Genomic DNA, 19416 nt, shown 5'->3' on the forward strand with positions numbered 1-19416 from the left:
CTTACTCCTATGTGCAATGCCTAAAGACAGGCAGTGTAGCAAAAATAAAGCATAGAATATAGAATGGTATAATTCCATTCCAAATTTCGTACCAAATTTACTAACTAACTACGCAACACTCTGCAGCATGTTGTAAGCTTGTAGATCCGTTCTTTTTTGTCACGTCCAGTATTAGTATTAGGCTGCAATCACGCAGCCCGTTCGGAGAAAAATGTTACATATTTCGTGTTATATACATGTTTTGGAAAACGTTTTTTATAAACAGAGTCAATAGCCAAAAACAATGCATAGCCAAATATTTTTCCAGGATATTCCAGGACCCTTGATGAATTCCAAACCTTTTCCAGGACTGGAAAAAGTTTTTTATAATTTAAAAATATTTCCAGAAATGTCATGACCGTGGGGACCCTGACTATAAGGCAGCCAATGCGTCGGCCACATGACGGCCCCGGGTTCGATTCCGGACCGAAAAACTGTGTTACAGTACGTGCCGTTCCCCCATTCTGCCCCCCAGCTCCATGTGTCTCTCCACTCTTTCCTGTCTAAATATTGCACAAACAAAGCGTGCCTCCACACACACACACACAGCGAATCAGTTTTTAGGGTCACAGTGACCTACTTTTAGACAACTTTCAAAGAGGCGTCCCCTATTTCGGGCCTTAGTGTCATTATGGGGGAACATGGAAAAAATAGCAGATGTACAAGCTGGGCTTTTTGTCGCCACGCGATACCGTCGTGTGTCTACGCATCGAGGCTTAACCCATTAAGACCTGAAGCCCATTCTACAAATGTCTTCTAAATCCCATACCAACAGTATTCTGGAAAAAACGTATGTTTCTATATCAGTGGTGCTCAATCTTTTTCATGTCATGGACCCCCAAAATGAGTTGTTCCAGGGACCCCCCCAGAAGCAAAGATTTGAGTTAAAAATATTCGCTTTAAAACAATTTATATTCAAAGATTTGCGCACATTTTCAAGAGTTTTTCTAAAATAGCAGATCTACAAGCTCGTAGCGCGGCACTCTGTGCCGCGCTATGAGCTTGTAGATCTGCTATTTTTGAATAGCCAAAGTGTGAAATAATGCTCTTTTTTTTTAGCTCAAATCAAAAAGTGTCACAGATGCGTTCCAGGTCTTAAATGGTTTAAAGCAAAGAATAACATAGCTTTACCAAACAGTGTGAATAGAGGCAGAGAGCCAGGGTTATAAAGAGAGACAGTATATATAACAATGACAGCTGCTAGTGTTCATGTTGATGAACTCATTTTAATGACTTAATTACAGTGAGTTATTAAGCATTCAGAGTCACGGGCAGGTCATTAACAGCCTACAGCACACACACACACACACACACACACACACACACACACACACACACACACACACACACACACACACACACACACACACACACACACACACACACACACACACACACACACACACACACACACACACACACACACACACACACACACACACACACACACACACACACACACACACACACACACACACACACACACACACACACAATCTCTCTCTTTATCTCCTATTTCTCTGTCTCTCTCATTCTCTCCCTCTCTGTCTGTCTCTCTCCATCTCCCTCTCTGTGTCTCTCCGTCTGTCTCTATCACTCCACTTTCAATGTCTGTCTCTCTCTTATTCTCTCTCTGTATCTCTCCCTCTTTCTCTCCCTCTCTGTCTGTCTCTCTCCATCTTCCTCTCTGTGTCTCTGTCTCTCTCTGTATCTCTCTCTGTCTGGCTGTCTCTCTCCCCCTCATTCTCTCTATCTGTATGTCTCTCTCTCTGTCTGTCTCCGTCTCTCTCTGTCCTTCTCTCTCTCCCTCATATCTGGGCATCTCTCTAAACCTTATTAATTTTACATTAAACCACAGTATGTGTCATGGCTAGCTCACACCGCCTCCCCCACTCTCTCTCTCTATTTCACACACACACACACACACACACACACACACGTTACTATGCCCCAACCAGCTTCAAAGTGGTGCTGGTCTAAGCGAGGCGGTGTGGCTGGGTGGTGATGGGGGGGGATCATGGTGGCATGAAGCTCAAATAGAGCATCCATTGTATTGTGCGGGCCGCGGCTTGCGACACGCCCCGTGATTGGTGCATTCCGACCGTCCCGGGTCACTAGGAATTCTACTGGCCCCTCCCCCCCTCCCATCCCCACACCTCGCCCTATTCAGTCCCACAGGACGTACACACACACACACACACACACACACACACACACTAAGTACTTTTACTTGACTACTGTACTAAAATAAATACTTCACCCCGAAAATGACTTTCTCCCTAACAAATACTCTCTCCATGGAGCCTTGAATTCATGGAGATTTGCTTTTGTTTTGGTCACATTCCTGAGTCAATATCTCCCCGGGGGCGAGGAGTGCGATTTTTGTCACCGCACGTACTCCTACGGGCTGGGGGGGGGGGGGGGAGGCGGAGCCTGTCAGCAGGGAGTGTTATAATAGGCTATATGCACAGCAACCATTATTGTAAAGACCTTCACAGGTGTTGCCAATGATACTCATTAAAGGTATCATGACATTCATTTTCACTTTTTTTATTTTCAATGTTTTATTTGGGGTTTTATGACCTCAATTACACCCAAAAAACCTGAACTTAGAACATTCAGTGGATTTTCTGTGGTCTGGGGTTTTCTGAATAATTAGGCTGAAAAGTAATCTGAGCTTGGCCCTTCGACAGTGAGGTCACAGTCGATTAATCCCGCCCACTCTCCTCCTCGCCCCTCCCCTCCCCTATCCTTTCCTTTGGGGGGGGCGGAGCAAAGGCGATGATTGACAGGCAAAATCCCTCACCAGCGACACCCGCAGGCAAAGATTTATTTTTTCATTGCAGTTGAAAAGGCTTTAGAAATGTGAGAGAAAAACACCTGCCATGGATCAATGGAGTGGAATTTTCACTTAAAACTTTTTGTACACTTTTGAAGGACCATGACAAAGACTTTGAATGTGGTGTAAAAGTGAATGTCATGAAAGCTTTAAGGCTCTGTTCCATTCTGGTCTAAACAGAGTCAGGGTGCTGATGTTGTGCATGTCAGCTCACTGGAAACACTCTGCTACACCAGTGGGTCTCAAAGTGTGGTCCTGGGAGCCTCATGGTTCCTTGAGGGGGGGGGTTCCGAATGGCCCCTTTGCAGGAGTGTAACTCTGAGAGTTATGGGGGTCCTTGAAATTAAAAAAAAGGTTTGAGAACCACTGTGCTACACTAAACGGAACAGAGCCTTCATTAGCATCATTGGCAATCTGGGAACCCATCGTCAAATAAAAAGGAAAAACAGCGCCCTCTGCTGTTTTTTACTTATTCATTTGGCTCTGGGTGGAGCTGAACGGACGACCCGTGCTCAGGGAAACCGGGGTTTTGGTCTGCCTTCAGCCTTTCACTTCCGGTGGTGCGACTATGTTTTCGTTCCCACTAACGATATTTGTCCACGGAACACTACCACCAATTCTCCCAAAGAACATGGATCGTTTTGGTTATAAGCCCCACTTGTTTCTATGATGAAAAGAGCAATTTAAAATGTTACTAACTTTCCGTGGTCTTGTCGGCTTCGAGGACGCTATTGTTAACCCAATAAGACCTGAGGCGATTCTTTAAAAATTCTAAATCCTAACATTTTCGGGGAAAAGATCTAAAAAAAATAAAAAATCACGATTTTTCAAAAATAGCAGATCTACAAGCTCGTAGCGCGGCACTCGGTGCCGCGCTACGAGCTTGTATATCTGCTATTTTCAAATAGCCAAAGAAATCTAAAGTGACACAGATGCGTTCCAGGTATTAATGGGTTAAATGAGTTTCGGTTTGTTTCCAGTAGGGAACGAACGGCGCGCACGTAAAATCCCGCCCACTACATTTGATTGGGTAGAGCGCGGCCTGCTTCCTGATCTGATGGCACGCCCCCACTTGTAGCCAATGTGCACGGGTTGTCAACACGGCTACCGTTCTTGAGAGATTAGCATCATTGGGAACACCTGTGAAGGAAGTAAGGGAGAGGCCCAATTTCCTTCCAATATGGCTGCTGTGCAAAGAGCCTATCGGGCGGGAGGAGGCCCTACATCCTCCCGCCCGGGGCTCCTCACCGGCAGGTTGAGTCGGTAGGATACAACAGCGGCGACAAACACACACAAATGTGTGTGGGGAGGAATTAACCCATTAATACCTGGAACGCATCTGTGTCACTTTTAGATTTCTTTAGGCTATTCAAAAATAGCAGATCTACAAGCTCATAGCGCGGCACCGAGTGCCGCGCTATGAGCTTGTAGATCTGCTATTTTTGAAAAATCGTGAAAAAAAAAATTAGGATTTTGAAAATGTTTAGAAGCGGCCTCAGGTCTTAATGGGTTAATTGGCATAACGACTACATTGGGGAGAAAGAGGGGTAAAAAAAGAAAAGAAAAACCTTGTCTACTAGGTCCCGTGCTCTCCTCCGCCACACACACCAAATATCTTCGCCGGGAATAGCTCACAGGGCTTGGAGATCGGCTATTTTGGGCGAACGTTTTGCCCTAGAATAGGGATGCTAGGTTTCACGCGGTTCAGAGAATGCTGAACGCCGTTTGACGAACATATGGCTGCGCACGGTACAGCCATGTGTCAAGGGCATAAATCTAACCCCTAACGTCTACATGTCTAATCCTAACCTCAATCTTTGTCCTAAATGTAAACCTATCCATAATATAACCAGGAACATGGTCCTCACAATGTCTTACTTGCAGGTGGTGGTGTAAAGTAACTAAGTACATTTACTCAAGTACTGTACAATTTTGAGGTACCTTTACTTTACTGGAGTATTTCCAATTGTCTATACTTTTACTTCTACTCCACTACATCTCAGAGGTAAATATTGTACTTTTGCTCCACTACAATTATTTGAAAACTTTAGTTACTTTGCAGATATCAATTATTACATCATAAAACATACATTAAACACTTTAGCCCTATTTTATACATAGGCTATTTGAAAAATAGCAGATCTACAAGCTCACAACGCGCCACGAGCTTGTAGATCTGCGATTTTCAAACATTGTACTGCTGGTACTTTAAGTACATTTTGATACCAATACTTTTGTACTTACACTCAAGTACATTTTGAATGTTTTACTTGTAATAGATTACTTCTACATTGCAGTATTGATACTTTCACTTAAGTAAAACATTTGAGTACTTTTTTTCACCACTGCTTACCGGTACTTGTCAAATCGTACCATACTTGTGGGGAAATGTTGCCCTCACAAGTATAGTAATACAAGTGTACACACACAGGCACACACACACACACACACACACACACAGAGAGAGAGAACAGAGGGATTCTTTCTGTCAGTAGGAACAATGCTGGAAGCCAGTCAGAGTGCTACTGTACTCATTCATTCATTGTGTCTCTGCTATGTCACATCTGTGCTCTGCCATATGTACATGTTTCTACTGTCTGTGGGGTGTGTGTGTGTGTGTGTGTGTGGGTGGGTGTGGGTGTGTGTGTGTGTGTGTGTGTGTGTGTGTGTGTGTGTGTGTGTGTGAGAGAGAGAGAGAGAACAGGAACCATGTCATGTTTTCAGACCCTCAACAGGAAGTTATTAACCCATTAAGGCCTGAGGTTCCGATTCTCCAAATTTCTTCTGAATCCTAAAAGTTTTCTTTAAAAAAAACTTGTGTTTCTATATCAGTGGTTCTCAAACTTTTTTCATGTCAAGGACCTCCAAAATGATATGTATTTGGCCGCGGACCCCCCCATCTGAAAATATTTTGTTCCAGGGACCCCCCAGAAGCAAAGATTTGAGTTTTTAACATGTTAAATTAAAAAATATATACATATTCAAAGATTTGCACAAATCATCTTTTTTTTCTTCAAAAATAGCAGATGATATACAAGCTCATAGCACGGCACTGAGTGCCACGCTATGAGCTTGTATATCTGCTATTTTGAATAGCCCAAAGTATAAAATAATGGTTTAAGTGGTTACACAGATGCGTTCCCAGTTTTAATGGGTTAATATATCGTCGCTGTCCGGCAGAAACCAGCTAACTCCATTTTGACGCTTTTGCATTTTTTTCCCATAAATCAGTGCTATTGAACACCCTTTACGTCTGTGTGTGGGTAAAAATAATATTGAACCAATGAACAGCATTGATAAGTGCTTCTGACAAAAGCAGCTAACTCCATTGGATCCTCAAACTTTCCACCAAAGGGGGGTGGAGTTAGCTGCTTTTGCTGACTCCAGGCTCCGCCCCCTTTTGACCTCCAACCTCATTGTGAGCTTGGAGGTCCATTCAGCTGTTCTTATCAATGATGAACAAAACCTCCTAACTCCACTTTTTAATTTCCTGAAAAATGAAGAATTTGGAGTTTTGGTTTCTGCCGGACAGCAGAGATATATATACAACTTATTTCTTGTACTTATATTTCGGCACTGTGGGGCAGAAACCTCCTATCTCCATATTTCAACTGTTTTTTAGTTTTTTTTGTAATGTCCTACTGCATCATACAAGACTGTCACACTAAAGCAGTGAAAACGAGCTTGTAGATCTGCTGTTTTCACCGTTTTAAACATTTTTTTTAAGATAATAAAAATAAAGGGTTTTGGACATGCAAGGTTTCCACCTGAGACCCGACAGCAACGATATTTAATATTGTATTATAATAATTGCCATGGCGTGGTGTCAACCGTACTGTTATGACACCAGCAGGCTAAATACACAGACACACACACACACACACACACACACACACACAGAGGATATGAGAGGCAACATGGCTGCCAGGGGTAAGAGGAAGGCCAAATGAAAAGACGCAGTAGGCTTATTTTTTTTGTGCGTGCGCAAGGAGTAAAAAATGCCTCAGACAGCTTCCTAAGCTAAACATTGTAACGCCACAACGTCGCCACAGACGCACGGGTCATCTCCTTCCCTTGGCTTCTCCTTCAGTGAAACGCTGGATAGGAGTGTGTGACAGTTATCTAACGAAAAAAGATCGATTCATTAACTCTCTCAGTGCCAAGCCCCGAGTTATCCCGAGTTTTAGGGTTATACCCTCAGTGCCAGAACGAGAAATCCAGAGTTAAATTTTTTTTTTAGTTTTTTTGTTCAGAACCCAAGATATCATTATCTGAAGATTTGCAGCTCCATCCACTCTTTGTTTAACCTATAACTGAAAAAGGCTGTATCTCGCTTCCTAAGCACATTTTTTTTACTTTGAAAAAAAAAAAGAAAAAAGTTGGCACAGTTCGCAATATTTTTTTTTCATTGGCCCTGACACCATACCCTTAAAAAAAATGTGGATCACTGGCTTCTTTCAAAACGGGCCTGAAAATCCATCTATCAGGAGACCACGAGGGGAGATAAACGTTACATTTTGTAATGTAACTATAAAACAGTTAATCAGACTATTCCACCGTTTCCCAAACAATGAGTCGGGACGCAATGTTGGGTCGCAGGCTAATTGGTATAGGTTACGAGTAAATGTTCCCCAAAATAATCCTATTTGAACTGGGGACCCCCCCCCCCCACCCTGATACGCACTTGAGGAATGTAGAGGACGAGGCATTCAATTTCGTTCGACTCGGATCTACAGATAAATATTGTGAAAATAGCAGATCTACAAGCTCTCAATGAGCTTGTAGATCAGCTATTTTCCAAAAAAACTATCGTTTGTTGATTACTTTAAATAATGGTAATGTTATTTTTGTATGTATTAACCCAAGACCTGGAACGCATCTGTGTCACTTTAGATTTCTTTGGCTATTCAAAAATAGCAGATCTACAAGCTCATAGTGCGGCACCGAGTGCCGCGCTATGAGCTTGTAGATCTGCTATTTTTGAAAAATCTTGAACATTTTTTTTTTTGTAATTTCTTTCAAAAAACTGTTAGAATGTAGATTTTTTTTAAAGAATCGCCTCAGGTCTTAATGGGTTAAAAAGGTCTTAAATTGTCACTTCACTGTCATTTGGAGACCCCCCCCCGGGGGTCCCGACCCATAGGTTGAGAAGCACTGATCTAAGGCAAATACCTCGTTAAAAATAACGTTTTTTTAAGTCTTACACGTGACCTTGCCACCCCCCCCCCCCCACACACACACACACACACACACACACAGTGCTCTGATAACGCGGGGCTGAGCACAGATACGAGCCACAAGCACACAGATAAGGTCTCAACAAGCTGAACAACATACTGTACAGTATATCCCACCCATACATAAGCCCCCCCCCCAAAAAAACACCACCACACCCTGACCCCTATACACCCCCTGAGGTCACACACTAGCCCCCTCCATGTGCCCTTCCTCCCTTTCACACAGACCGCATACTTAGCCGAATGAGGACAAACATATAAGTGACGGTACTGACAACGCCTCTGTCTCTATGTATATATGCTGACTGACTCCTTTGCACGTTCAGTTGTGACACTGCTGCTTATTGTTTAGATTCACATTTAGATATGTGATATTATGTGTGAAATATGCTGCCAATTGATAAGCTTTAGTGCAGTGCTTCTCAAACTTTTTAATAATAATAATACATTTCATTTATAACGCACTTAACATTCTCACGAATCTCAAGAGTGCTACAGATTAAAAGGAAGGCATAAAAACAGCATAGGCAACAGAACCAACTAGGCTAAACTAAAAGGGCCAACATTTAGAAATTAAAACCCAGTACGAACAAACAAACAAAATTAGAAAAATGCATTTTTTTTAAAGGTAGGTTTTAAGTAAATTTTTTAACACATTGAGTGCCAAAAACGGTCCGGACCGTTTTTGAGAAGCCATGCGTTGTGTGCCAAAAACGGTTATGACCGTTTTTGGATTTTTTTTTTTTTCCTTCACAGCACCAGGAGATATTATTTTTCTAAGATTTAGACTCCAATCCACTTCCTGGTTAACTTATGACTTCAAAAGCCTGCATCTCGGCTCCCGTGTACTTTTTCTTTTTATTATGTATTTTTGACTATTTTCGACTATTTTCAACTGGCTGCAACTATGGAACGGATTACCGAATGTTTTTAATTTTTTTCCCCCGATTGTACGAGACCTCTATGTGTGTAATGAGGGGATCACCGTGAGGACGGTGATCACTGAAAATATTTTGTGACTACTTGAAAAAGGTTCAAAAATGGTTAAAAATCCAGGCACTGACTGTACCCTGTTTTAAAAAAACCCTGGCACTCAATGTGTTAAAAGCATCAGTGGACTGTGGTGCTCTCAGGTGGTCTGGGAGGGCATTGCACAGACATGGGGCGGTGTAACAGAAGGCCCGGTCGCCCATGGTCCCCCCAAACGATATTATGTATTTGGCCGCGGACCCCCATCTGAGAATATGTCGTGCCAGGGACCCCCAGAAGCAAAGATTTTTGTTAAAATGTTTGCTTACAAAAAAAAAAGAAAAAAAAAATTATATATATATATATATAGATAGAGAGAGAAAATGTTTCACTAATGTTCAAGCTTTTAGAAACATAGCAGATCTACAAGCTCACACAAAGTGACGTGCTGTGAGCTTGTATATCAGCTATTTTTGAATAGCCAAAGTATAAATGGTTAAAATGATTGTGATGCTGATACTAACACATTTAGCTGGGGACCCCCCGGAAACGGCCGTCTCTCCGGTAGGAGACTCAAAGAGTCTCCTTTGAGTCTCCTACCAGATACATTAGCATCTTATTGGCTTAGAAATGCGACAAAAACTAAAAAAAATCACCATGAATTCAATGCTTCATGGGGTGTGTAATTGATAGAATTTTTTTTGGGGGGTGAACTACTCCTTTAAGATTGCGTGAGCAGCGAAACAAAAGTACGTCGCTTCCAGAGTCCCTAAAACAAACTAACAAAACGTTTTAGTGTCAATCCTTGCTGAGGGCGTGTCAGTGTGTGAACTGACTTCAGCAGAAAGGCTGTTTTGAGCCTCAGTCTATGTGACTCTATGCTGCATCAGGCTGATCCTCGTGTCCGTGTTGTGTTCCCTCATGACGTTCAACTGACAGGCCAGTGGTGGAGAAAGTACTCACATGTTTTACTTAAGTAAAAAGTATCAATACTGCAATGCAGAAATGCTCCCGTTACGAGCAGAAGTCCGGAATTCAAAATGTACTCGAGTACAAAGTATGAAAGTATTTGCATCGAAATGTGCTTGAAGTACCAAAAGTAAAAAGTACTCATTATGCAGAATGTCCCATTTCAAGTTTTCAAATGTATACAAAGCTTTTTAAAATAGCCGATCTACAAGCTCACAATGCGTCGCATTGTGAGCTTGTAGATCGGCTATTTTCAAATGGCCGATATAGGGCTGAAGTGGTTACTGTATGTTTTGTAATAATAATCAAAATCTACAAAGTAACTTGTAACTAAAGTTTTCAAAAAAAAATGTGTGGAGTAAAAGTACAATATTTGCCTCTGGGATGTAGTGGAGTAGAGGTAAAAGCATTGGAAATTGGAAATACTCGAGTAAAGTACAAATACCTAAAAACCTTACTCAAGTACAGTACTTGAGCACATGTACTTAGTTACTTTCCACCACTGCTGACAGGGCATACTGACAAGGATGACTCTACGTTCTGCGGCTTATCAGGTCAAGGCTGTGTGTGTGTGTGTGTGTGTGTGTGTGTGGGTGGGGGTGTGTGTGGGGGTGTGGGTGTGGGTGTGGGTGTGTGTGTGTGTGTGTGTGTGTGTGTGTGTGTGTGTGTGTGTGTGTGTGTGTGTGTGTGTGTGTGTGTGGGGCAGAGGGTGGCTGGGAGGCAAATGGTGATAAGTTAAAAAAAGAACCAAACAACGATGGTATTTATGGCAATGTAGCCCATTCTATTGCTATGCTGTATGTACTCTTGCATGGTGTGTGTGTGTGTGGCAGCTGCACGACACTAATGGAGTACAGCAGGCACAGCTGTTCACCACACACACACACACACACACACACACACACAGAGAGAGTGTAGCTCTAGGAACGGTAGGGGAGGTGTGGCATCCATCTATTTCTGTACAGTGTTCAAGCACTACAGATAGCGCTCGTTATCACGTTGATGTAGCATGCTAATGCTGCGCGGTTAGCTTGTTAGTACCAAGGCCATGTAAAGGAGAAAATGGAAACCAGGCCTGTCATTATAATGACATTTTACATGACGATTAATTATCATACTAAAAAAAAAATCGGGGGGGTTCCAGCGGGTTTCCCAGCAAAAATGTGTTAATATAGCATCACAAGCAGTTTAACCACTTTAAACAATATACATTGGCTATTTGAAAATAGCAGATCTACAAGCTCACGACACGTTGTGAGCTTGTAGATCTGTTATTATATAAATCTTAATCAAAAAAAATTAACGCCACAAATCTTGTATGGGGCAAAACATATATGCCCTGGCACAACATATCTTCAGATTAGGGGTCCATGGACAAATACAGCAGCCCCCCCCCCCCCTAGCCTGGTAAACCCCCCTCCCTCCGGAAATCTCATTTGCATTTGGTTTCAGGAAGGAGGGTCTGGGATTGCTCACAGAGTAAAGCTGCCCGAACCACTGCGCATACGAACCAATCAGCGGCTGCTAGGGGCGGGATCATCCAATCACCTGCCTAGTAGCTTGAAAAAATTAAACTCCGTCTGTCATCGATTCTGCGCCCGGAGTCTCAGATGCAAGTACGCTGTGAAACAAAATGTGTGTCGCAAGCTTCTTCCATTTGACGGAGTGAGGTTACCCCCCCCCCCCCCGGAAAATAAGAGGTCTACCCACTGAGGCGTTTGTTCCCCCGGCTGAAAACGCCATTAAAAAGCTTCCAAAACCCGAGTTGAAAGCAGTGGTAATTTTAGATACGTTTTTTTTACGTCTTTTAAATGCAATTGTTTTAGTCATCTGAAAGGTTTTAGTTTTTAGTCTAGCTTCACTTGACCAAAATATCAAAAGATATTAGTTCATTTAGAATTTACAATTTAGGCATTTAGCATGCACTCTTAATCCAGAGCGATTACCAGGGGGTCCCCAGCAAAAATTGGTTAATAAAGCGTCACAAACATTTTAACCACTTTATCCATATTCTATACTTTGGCTATTAAAAAAATAACAGATCTACAAGCTCATAGCGCGGCACCGAGTGCCGCGCTATGAGCTTGTAGATCTGCTATTTTTGAAAGAATCGTGAACATTTGAGCAAATCTTTGAATAATTTTTTTTTTAAAGCGAACATTTGTAACTGAATCTTTGTTTCTGGGGGGTCCTTGAGATGAATAAGTTTGAGAACCACTGGGTTAGTAGGGTCTGTCAGGATAAAACGTCTCGGTGGCCAAGGCGCCCCCAAAGAACGCTGTGCCACCGCACCTCGTCACAAATCCCGTCTTCAATAAGGACAACGCCACGGGCCTTGAGCCACTGTTCCACCCCCCCCCCCCCCCCCTACCCCGCCACGGCCCTCCTGCATCTCCCATAATGCATTATGCATGAATAATACCCAGAATGCACTGCTGCTGCTGCGGCAGCGTGGACACACTGCTGTCTCAGTCGTTTCCTGGACTTCCTTCACCGTCTGAGTTACACACCGTCAGCACTTTGCTGAACCGCCACTACACACTGACACGCACACACACACACACAGTGGTGTAAAGTAGTACATGTACTCAAGTACTGTACTTACGTACAATGTTGAGGTACTTTTACTTCTACTCCACTACATCTCAGAGGCAAATATCATACTTTTACTCCACTACAATTATTGGAAAACTTTAGTTACTAGTTACTTTGTAGAATTTGATTATTATTACAAAACATACATTAACCACTTCAGCCCTATATACAGTATACATTTCAGCCATTTGAAAATAGCCGATCTACAAGCTCACAATGCGTTGCATTGTGAGCTTGTAGATCTGCTATTTTCAAAAGATTTTTATACATTTGAAAACTTGAGAAATTGGACTTGCTGGACAATGAGTTTGTTCTACTTTTAGAATTTAAGTACACTTTGATACCAATACTTTTGTACTTTTACTCAAGTATATTTTGAATTCCAGACCTTTACTTGTATTTCTACATTGCAGTATTGCTACTTTTACTTAAAGGGGAATTTCTGACCATGGTTTTCTTACCTTTTCTATTATGTTATGATATCTTAGGATGAATGGTACAGTAGAAAAAGAGAAAAACTAGAAAAAGTGCTCCTCGGAGCACAGGTCTCCGCCAGGTCAGGTAGGTTATTGTGGCCTCCTGGTGGCGCTATAATAGGCCAATTTGAAAAGGGTGCCATTTCTTCTTAGGCCTAGTGGGGATGTGCGTGCAAGTTTTCACGGAAATATCACGCTGTGTTCATGATTTGAGACATTTTGTTCAAAACGGACCAATCCTGAAAACTTTGGAAGCCAACCTTAGCCAATCAGGATGGAATATGAAATATCAGACAGATCCGTCTTGATAAGATGACTATAGAGATACTGTGTACCGATTTGCGTGACGTTTGGATAAAATCTGTAGGAGTAAATGGGTTTTGCACAAATCAGCCTCCTGGTGGCGCTATAATATGCCCATGTGAAAAAATTGGGGCAGAGGTTCTGAATTGGCACCCAGGGAGTGTGTGTGCACAGTTTCGCAGCGACCGGGCCAACGGTGCCGGAGATTAGCTGGTAACACACGGACAGGACAGGACACACGGACGGACGGACAGGGGGTAAAACATACTCTCTCGCCATGCCTTTCGGCCTGGCGGAGACAAAAAAGAAAAACAGAAGTCTCGCTAGAATCTCGAGATTTCAATCTCGTCTAGCGAGACTTCTGTTTTTGTTTTTTGCATAGTGTTCTGTCACTATGAACGTCAGATCTCACACAAAAAAAACAACTATTAAAATACGCGATCTAACGCAAGGCCTATCGGCGCACGTTTTAAGCTGTGGCGGACCCGGGATGGAGTTATGACATGTTTCTACTGTACCATTCATCCTAAGATATCATAGAAAAGGTAAGAAAACTGTGGTCCAAAATTCCCCTTAACACTTGCATGACTAAGCTATCAATATGACCGATTTTGAGAATTTAAAGTGGATTATCTTCTCTCATGAAGCTCTGAGAAAGTTCCCCTTTCATGACTTTTCCTAAATATTTGTTTCAAATCATCTCCGTTTTTTTTTTCTTCTGAAACGTATTATAAATATGAAATATATACCATATATACCATCCCAACCGTTATATTTCGGCTAAATTGACCGCTCTCCCACTCTCTCCCCCAGGCAAGAGCAGTTCACACCTCTAGACCCCCCGCAGAGCGGCCCGTAGACGAGCTGCAGCAGCGAGTCTATGCGAGTCGATGTTGCCATGTCTGCTTATTATAAGCGACTTTGGGCTTGTTTTTCGCGTCTTTCTATTATTATTAATATTATAATTATATATATAATTACATTATAATGGTAATACTTTTCTACTCCACTACAGCTCAGAGGCAAATCTTGTACTTTTACTTCACTACAATTATTTGAAAACTTTAGTTACTAGTTACTTTGCAGATATAAATATCTTTTCATACTTGTTTAGATTAGAGCTTCATGCATTTTTATTAGGTATATATTTATATAGAAAGGTCTAACCAGGGACTAGTGTTGCAAATTAGCCTCGGCTATTACCCCATTCATGCCTAACTGTTTTCTCAGGGCACAACGACGCATGCAGTAACATTTTCATAGACCTGACTTATTTCTCTCGCAAAATGTGGCGACCCATTTTCAACTTTCCCTTTCACTGCAAAGCGGTGGAAAAAGATAGGATCTACAAGCATACAGCTTGTCACGCAGCAACTGTTTTATGCTTGAAGATCAGATATTTTGCGCAGGATTGAGCACATTTGTGGAACATAGCATTGTGTTCACTTGCACTGAGGGAGGAGGAGAAGAGACGCGTTTGTCAGCGACGTGGACAGCTGATAGAATGAGAGCTTTACGCTCAGACAATAATGTGAATATTATTATTGTGAATAATAATAATATAGGTTTGTCACTGGGTTGTTTACAAGTTACTATAGTTCGCTTGCTGCTACTAAATCGAAAGTAGCATTACATCACGGTCATATTATGACAGTCATGATGAAACTTCAACCTGTTTTTTGCACTTTCTCCATTTACAGCCCGTACATCTACATAAACGTTCGGATTTCAAATATAAAGTTTTTATTCCGTGGCCACGGATGTTACAATTTACTTCGGGTGGGTATAAGTACCCGTAACTTCTGTATTGTTCAATGAAAAGCATTTTAATCCGATTGGCGGTCATTTTCTCATAGAGTTATAGTGTATCAGAGTGCAATTACACCTCCCAACCGATAGGGTCACTTAGTTGAAAGCATGGAAAAAATACGGAGAAAATGGCCACCGATCGGATTTAAATGTTTTTTATTGGACAATACGGAGAATATGGGTACTTATGGGTTACCCGAATAGAATTGTAACATCCCTGGCCATGAGGTAAGCACTTTATATTTGAAATCTGAACGTTTGTGTAGATGTATGGGGTGTAAATGGAGAAAGTGCAAACCTTTTGTTAACTTATAACTCGATCTCTTTGTGGTGAACGCTTGTGTTCAAGCATTGTGTTTTGTTCTCCACATCGATGTAGCGAAAATGTGTCCATATCACCTCTTCTCTTTCTCCAGAGCCCCGTGCAAAGCATTTTACCGTTTTATTTTGTAAAGTTTCGCTCTGAAATCTGAATCCTCCTGCCATTCATTTGACGGTGTGACTCTGTGTGTGTGTGTGTGTGTGTGTGTGTGTGTGTGTGTGTGTGTGTGTGTGTGTGCGTGCGCGGCTGCAACTTTAAAAGGGGGTGTGTGTGTGAGTGAGTGAGGAACAGCATGCCCTGCGCTGCTTATCAAAGGAGACAGGGAGTGACAAAATCATATAATAAATATATGATATAATATTTCGTCTCGTCTTTGTTCGTGAACTAAAATGACCATAGAGTTTAGTCCAGTCTTTATTTAGTGAACTACATTTTCGTCTCGTCTTTATTAGTCAACGAAATTGCATAATGATTTAGTCCCAGTTATTGTTTATTCATGGGTGGTGGTCTCGTCTCGTCCTTTGAAAAATGTGCGTTGACGAACATATTTCGTTTCGTTTTCGTTAACGAAATCAACACTGCATGGAAGTAAAAATGAGATCCCCACATACACAAATCACAAATCATGATGACATATAGGAGACAGATAGAAATACACACTAGCCTACTGCCTACACTTTCATAGACCTGCCTGCTTATTTCTCTCTCAAAATTTGGCAACCCATTTTCAACTCTCATCTTTTTAGAAGACAATGGAACCCCCCACTGTTTGGGGGAGAAAGTGTGAACTAGTCTGGAGAACAGAGGGAGACAGTGGCCAATAGGATAGCCTGATTTGGGGATCAAAATGATCTTTTTTCAGGCTTGGTGGAGGAGTATGAAACCTCAGTCATGCGAGTGTTAAGTAAAACAAATTTTGTACTTTTTCCAGCACTGCACACACACACAATGCTTAGAGAGCAGAGAGAGAGAGAGAGCGAGAGACACAGAGAGAGAGAGAGAGAGAGAGAGAGAGAGAGAGAGAGAGAGAGAGAGAGAGAGAGAGAGAGAGAGAGAGAGAGAGAGAGAGAGAGAGAGAGAGAGAGAGAGAGAGAGAGAGAGAGAGAGAGAGAGAAATAGAGAGCGCGACAGACACAGAGAGAGAGAGACAGAGAGACAGAGAGACAGAGACAGAGACAGAGAGAGAGAGAGAGTAGGAAGCAGAGAGACAAAGACAACAGACAGTAAAGACAGAGCTAGACAGAGAGGAGGACAGACACACACATGCTATACAGACACACCATTAAGCCTGAAGTACAAACAATTCATTCACTGTGGTGAGCTTCTACATCGGGAATTGTGAGCTTGTAGATCAGCTGTTTTTCGCCGAATGCTCTTCCCCAGAATAGGGGGAACGCTTAGGGCTCATGTAATCTCTCCAGATTTCAGCACCAACTGCCTTAAACGGAGAATGTTGTTGGACTGAAAGGGGGAGGAGCCATACCCAAGTTCCTGTTTTAACCTATTGATACCTGGAACGCTTCTGTGTCACTTTAGATGTCTTTGGCTATTCAAAAATAGCAGATATACAAGCTCATAGCGCGGCACCGAGTGCCGCGCTATGAACTTGTAGATCTGCTATTTTTGAAAAATAGAGGAAAAAAAATGTGGGTTTTTCTTTCAAAAAATTGTTAGGATTTAGAAGACATTTCTAGAATCTTCTCAGGTCTTAATGGGTTAAGATCCAAAAATGTACTGCTTCTCGTTCACCAGTTGTTCTCGTTCTGGACATGCAAGGTTTCCACCTGACATCGCGGATATACGCGCGCGCGCGTGCGTGCGTGTGTGTGTGTGCATGTGAGCTTACCTTTCAGGGTGTCCTGCTCAGCTCTCATGATGTCTATCAGAGAGCTCTCCAGGGTGTTCATGTTGAAGCCGTCAAACGACCTGGTGCGCTCCTGGAGACACAAGAAACACCACGAGGGGTTAATGTTAGAGAAAAACAATAGAAACAAGCTACAGCTTTTTTTCTGTATAATCCACGTTGGCGTTTTTAACCCATTCAATCAGGGAACACATCTGTGTCATTTCAAGATTTCTTTGGCTATTCAAAAATAGCAGATATAAAAGCTCATAGCTCTATGACCTTGTAGATTTTTTTATAGTGAGAATTAGGGCTGTCACCAACTAGTCGACTAGTATAACCACTAGTCGACTAGTTGGTACTAGTTTTTTTTTATTTATTTTTTTAATGCCATAGTAATGGCCCATCTTACTATTATTATTATCCTCCTGACTTTATTTTGTATCAAAAGGGGGTCAAAAGTATTCCCAATAAAAGCCTATTATTGCGCAATGGGGATCCTTGGAGACGCTGCTGTGGTGCTGTGCTGCTGTGCCAGAAGCGCTTCCCTTAAAACGCCATAAAAATAAGGGCAGGAGGATAATAATAATAGTAATATAGTAGTAGGATGGCATTAAAGCAATGCCCCCCTAAAACATTTTTAAAAAATGTAAAAATCTCTAGTCGTGAAAGCCCTAGTGAGAATGTGTGCAAATCTTTGAATATATATATACACATTTTTAACTAAAATCTTTGCTTCTGGGGGTCCCTGGAACAAAATATTTTGAGATGGGGGGGGGGGGTCCGCGGACAATACATTTTGGATGGTCCTTGACATGAAACAACTTTGAGAACCACTGATATACGTTTTTTTAAACTGTTCCCCAGAAGCAAAGATTTGAAATAAAAATGTTTGCTTTAAAAAACATTTATTCAAAGATTTGCACAAATGTTCACGATTTTTCTACAATAAATAGCAGATCTACAAGCTCATAGCGCGGCACTCGGTGCCGCGCTATGAGCTTGTATATCTGCTATTTTTTTAATAGCCAAAAAATCTGAAAATGGCATGCGTTTCCGGTCTTAATGGGTTAAAATGGTGACATTGTTGTAATGTTTTTAAACTGCCATGGCTACCTTGGGGGTCTCAAACTTTTTCAAGTCAAGGACCCCAACATTAACATACTTGGGCCATGGAACCCCCATCTGAAAATATATGTTCAGACCCCCCCTCCATAGAAGAATTGTGTTGTTAAAATGTTCCAAATTTTTCAAGATTTATTGAACACAGCCAATAGCCAGGGTTAAAGTGGTTAACCCAGTCAGACCTGAGGTCAATTCTCTCTCACACACACACACACACACACACACACTTCCAATCCATACACTAAAGGAGATTCCCCAGTGTCTATGAATCATGATGAGAAAGTTGATTTCAGATAAATCATTCTAAATCAGGGAGCGTTCAAGTGTGTCCTTAGCTGCCTCTCTCTCTATGGAGAATACAGAGCACAGCCCAATCACTGGTCAAATCACATGCTTTAACCCATTAAGACCGGGAACACATCTACGTAACCACTTCAACCATTATTTTATACTTTGGCTATTCAAAAATAGCAGATCTACAAGCTCATAGTGCGGCACCGAGTGTCACGTTATGAGCTTTTGAAAAAAAAACGTCTGAAAATCCTTGAATATATACACATGTATATATTTTAAAGCGAACATTTTTAACTCAGATCTTTGCTTCTGGGGGGGTCCCTGGAACAACATATTTTTAGATGGGGGTCCGCGGCCAAATACATATCATTTCGGGGGCTCATGACATGAAAAAGTTTGAGAACCACTGATTATAGCAACATGAGTTTTTTCAAAAAACTGTTAGGATTTAGAAGACATTTGTAGAATCCCCCCAGAAGCAAAGATTTGAGTTATAAACGTTTGCTTTAAAAAATATATATATATATATTCAAAGATTTGCACATATTTTCATGATAAAAAAAAAACGTGGCAGATGAGAAATTAAAAAAAGAATA

The 19416-nt window shown here is 41.8% G+C and overlaps 1 pseudogene across 1 annotated transcript in view; it reads right to left on the reverse strand.

Moving 5' to 3' along the window:
• LOC308091031 (cytoplasmic polyadenylation element-binding protein 4-like) overlaps positions 1-19416 on the reverse strand; it is a 75267-nt pseudogene that overhangs the window by 17339 nt on the left and 38512 nt on the right. The window contains exon 8 of the transcript XR_013935098.1: positions 17405-17495. The product of XR_013935098.1 is annotated as a cytoplasmic polyadenylation element-binding protein 4-like (transcript). The remainder of the gene's footprint in view (positions 1-17404; positions 17496-19416) is intronic.

The sequence above is a fragment of the Gymnoscopelus braueri genome, assembly GCF_963280865.1.
Source record: "Gymnoscopelus braueri genome assembly, chromosome: 8".
NCBI lineage: Eukaryota > Metazoa > Chordata > Actinopteri > Myctophiformes > Myctophidae > Gymnoscopelus > Gymnoscopelus braueri.